Source organism: Podarcis vaucheri (genome assembly GCF_965113315.1).
Source record: "Podarcis vaucheri genome assembly, chromosome: 6".
Lineage (NCBI taxonomy): Eukaryota > Metazoa > Chordata > Lepidosauria > Squamata > Lacertidae > Podarcis > Podarcis vaucheri.
The window spans coordinates 94,117,104-94,121,566 of record NC_138764.1 but is presented as its reverse complement, the minus strand read 5'-3'; the positions used below and the strand labels follow the sequence as shown (position 1 = coordinate 94,121,566).

Genomic DNA, 4,463 nt, shown 5'->3' with positions numbered 1-4,463 from the left:
TCCAGGGATTAGTCTGGCACAACCCAGACTTTCAATAAATTCTAACACTTGCTGAATCCAGTAATTTAGAAATGCCTAGCGCCCTCAAACTCGTAACACCAGACTCATCTGCAACTGCTTCCAGTTCCAGTGTGACTGTGGTGTAGTGGTTAAGAGCGGTGGACTCGTAATCTGGTGAACCTGGTTCGTGTCTCCGCTCCTCCACATGCAGCTGCTGGGTGACCTTGGGCCAGTCTCTGAAGTCTCTCAGCCCCACTCACCTCACAGAGTGTTTGTTGTGGGGGAGGAAGGGAAAGGAGAATGTTAGCCGCTTTGAGACTCCTTCGGGTAGTGATAAAGCGGGATATCAAATCCAAACTCTTCTTCTTCCCTGTGTTTTGCATCCCTTTCCCAAGAGGACTCAAATGTTATACGTCCTTTCTCGGTGCCTGTAACATAGACATTATCTCAGGAGCCGGGAATCTCTCCCCTCACGGGGAGGGTGCGGCGGTGAGTTTGGACGGGGGAGGAGGCCCCGAGGGCAGAAATGCTGCGCGGCCCGCCCCCTTCCATGTGCTGCTGAGCGGAGCTCCTGAGCCCCCGCTCCCTCCGAGAGCTTCCACGGGCCCAGGGGAAGAGGTCCATGAAGCCCTGGGGAAGAAGGGAGAAGGAGAGCTTCCCTTTTCGCTGAGCCACAGCTCCCTTCCCAGCCGCTGCTGCTGAATAGCCAAATATTTAGGTTACTCAAACTCTGAACCTACCTTCTCAACGCTATTGTTGACTGGAGTAATTCACTATGGCTCCTAAAGATATAATGACTAATTCTCATGCCAAGTCCATTCTCAATGCAATGAACTCTCTACGAAAAAGTAACACACTTTGTGATGTGACCCTTCGTGTGGAGCAGAAAGACTTTCCAGCCCATCGTATTGTGTTAGCTGCTTGCAGTGACTACTTCTGTGCTATGTTCACCAGTGAGCTTTCAGAGAAGGATAAACCCTATGTGGATATTCAAGGGCTAACAGCATCAACTATGGAAATATTGCTGGACTTCGTATACACGGAGACCGTTCATGTAACAGTGGAGAATGTTCAGGAGTTGCTTCCAGCAGCCTGTTTGCTTCAGCTGAAAGGAGTGAAGCAGGCTTGCTGTGAGTTCCTGGAAAGCCAGCTGGATCCTTCCAACTGTTTGGGGATTCGAGATTTTGCTGAAACACACAATTGTGTGGACTTAATGCAGGCAGCCGAAGTTTTTAGCCAGAAGCACTTCCCAGATGTAGTTCAACATGAAGAATTTATTCTCCTAAATCAAGAAGAAGTGGAAAAGCTAATAAAATGTGATGAGATTCAGGTGGATTCTGAAGAGCCTGTCTTTGAGGCTGTTATTAATTCGGTAAAGCATTCAAAGAAGGAACGGGAAGCATCCCTGCCAGACCTTCTGCAGTATGTGCGCATGCCACTACTCACTCCACGCTACATTACCGATGTCATAGACACTGAGCCTTTTATTCGATGTAGTTTGCAATGCAGAGACCTTGTAGATGAAGCAAAGAAGTTTCATCTCAGACCTGAACTTCGGAGTCAGATGCAAGGTCCCAGAACCAGAGCACGTTTGGGTGCCAATGAGGTTCTCTTAGTAATTGGGGGCTTTGGAAGTCAGCAGTCACCTATTGATGTGGTGGAGAAATATGATCCGAAGACACAGGAGTGGAGTTTCCTACCAAGTATCAGCCGTAAAAGACGCTATGTTGCCACAGTTTCCTTGCATGATCGGATATATGTAATAGGTGGTTATGATGGTCGTTCTCGCCTCAGTTCTGTGGAATGCTTAGATTATACATCTGATGAAGACAGTATCTGGTACTCTGTGGCTCCCATGAACGTTCGGCGGGGCCTAGCAGGGGCTACAACCCTAGGAGACATGATCTATGTTTCTGGAGGTTTTGATGGAAGTCGGCGCCACACCAGTATGGAAAGATATGATCCCAACATTGATCAGTGGAGTATGTTGGGAGATATGCAGACAGCTCGAGAAGGAGCAGGACTGGTGGTTGCTAATAATGTTATCTATTGTCTTGGTGGTTATGATGGTCTGAACATCTTAAATTCTGTGGAGCGATATGATCCCCACACTGGGCACTGGACAAATGTCACTCCAATGGCCACAAAGCGCTCAGGAGCTGGAGTAGCCTTGCTGAATGATCATATCTATGTGGTTGGAGGGTTTGATGGAACAGCACATCTCTCCTCTGTAGAGGCGTATAACATTCGCACAGACTCATGGACCACAGTGACCAGCATGACAACCCCCCGCTGTTATGTGGGAGCAACAGTCCTGAGGGGGCGACTTTATGCCATAGCAGGGTACGATGGGAACTCTCTTCTGAGCAGTATTGAGTGCTATGACCCTATCATTGACAGCTGGGAAGTGGTGACATCACTGGGAACCCAACGGTGTGATGCTGGCGTTTGTGTGCTGCGCGAGAAGTGACCTTAGGGGGAAGGCCTTGCGAGAGCACCTCTGTGGAACTAAAAGACTATGGGAGAAAGTACTGGCTCACTTGCAGCTATTGCTCTTGTAGCTGTGGATGCAGTGACCATTGCTATCTGGCCTGCACTGCAGACCTTCAGGCTCATCTTCAAAGCTACTGATTCCATTTAAAAAACAATCCACACACAAGGCACTTTGAACTGAAAACAGAGAAATCACATGCTCGTGTAAAGATAACCCTGTGAAAGTGAGTTGCCTAAAGCAGTAAAGATGTCTATGCTTTCTGGCCTGCTTGCATCTCTAGAACATTGGCACATACAAGGAAGTTTGAGCATGGCACCAACGATTTGTGCCTGAATGTTTCCATGTACCAAATATGCTGCAGTGCAGACATACTGTTAGTGAGCATTGTGTGGGCACACTGTGTTTTGTTTTTGGGCGCTTTTTATGTTCTGCACAGACTTGCCCATGGTGCTGGGGAGGAGAGCCAGAGGCTGATGCATGCAACTGATAAAGACTCTGTGTGCTGGTATAAGCAATCTGGCCTTCCACCATAACGGAAAAGGGGGCAGCGGAGACTATAGCCTGCTGGAATATTCAGTCTTATCTGCTGGGAAGAAAGGCAAGCAGACAGGAAGAAAATACTGAATTTCGTGTTTTTACCTGAAGAGAGGGTGTGTGTTCTAGTACTTGTGAACAAAAACCTGTTTACATCTGCTATCTAAGCCAAGTTTTTTTTAGTGTTAGTGGAGCAGTGAAGTAGGAAATCTTGACATATTGGCGGGAAAGAGTATAATGTGCTCTGGAAAGGGTGCATCTGCCCAGGCCACTTAGGCTGCCTTGCGAATGTCCCTTCAATCTCCACAAATCACTGAACATCTCTTCTCAACCCCACACTGGTCTTAAGCCTGATACCCTGTGCAGGCCTTCTGCATGAGCATTGTCAGCACAGGTTGTCTTACACTCAGCTTTTATTGTGCTTCTGCTTTAGCACCAAAGTAGGAGCATGATACATTATATTTTGTTAAGAGCACACTAATGTTTACAGTGCATTGTAGGTTTACCTGGTGTCACTTCTCTCCAGACCCAATTACAACAAGGCATTTCACGTGAACTGGAATATTTGCTCAAGGCATCTCTTTCGTGGCATATTTATGATTCTCCTTGCCTATTTTAATACCCCTCTGGTGTGTTATGCAGCTTGTACTAGATATGTGAATTCACACCACATTGCTGAAATGGACACCTGAGCCTGTGGATAATGCGCCTCCAAACCCTCATGGATGTGCCCTAAACTTTCAGCATGATATTGGAGCGCTCTCTCTCTCCCATGACCCACTGAGCCTCTTCCTGTCACACAGCTCTATTGGGAGCCAAGGGGTGAATGTATTTATTTGCTGGATGTTATTGACTCCTTGCTTTGGGGATAATGGTAGCATGGGAGAATGATGCACTTTCGAATAACACTGAGTTTATAAGTCCTGTCCTATCACATCAGTGTTTGTGATTCATTTCTTACGTATTTTTTAATAAAAGTATCTCTGGTACAAAAAAGACATTATCTCAAGCCCTTAGAATGCGTTGCCAAGTAATTGCTGCCTTGTAAATTTTCTTACTATTTATGCTCGGGCTGCTTCACTGAATTTCACAAAGTACACTCACCCACGACTCGTAATTGAGTTCAGAATATAGGTTATTTTAACCTTTCTTACTAAACCACGCCTCTCCTCAACCATTCTGTGTTTCTCCTGCTCTGATTTCCACACCATTTGCCAGCTTTGTGGGGTCAAGGGAGCATCGGTTCTGACAGGATGTGGACTCTTCTTGCAGTATAGGACTTGCAAGTCCCCTCAGGTATGGCGCTAATTACGGATAGTTCCTCAAGTTCCATTTTTTCTGACCCATGACGCCACAGTTCACATCTGGTATGAATAAAAGCAAAAGATCTGATTTTTATGCTCTTCATATCAGACATGCAAATATAATGATCATT

At 46.4% G+C, this 4,463-nt stretch overlaps 1 pseudogene across 2 annotated transcripts; it reads left to right on the top strand.

The window, feature by feature from the left end:
* The first annotated feature begins 451 nt into the window (after positions 1-451).
* Positions 452-3,998, top strand: LOC309534115 (kelch-like protein 12 pseudogene; annotated as a pseudogene). 2 transcript variants are annotated; one of them, XR_014224722.1, is made up of 2 exons: positions 452-489; positions 719-3,998. The product of XR_014224722.1 is annotated as a kelch-like protein 12 pseudogene (transcript). The 2 variants fall into 2 exon arrangements; XR_014224723.1 differs by having other exon boundaries at positions 458-718; positions 959-3,998.
* Positions 3,999-4,463: the final 465 nt, after the last annotated feature.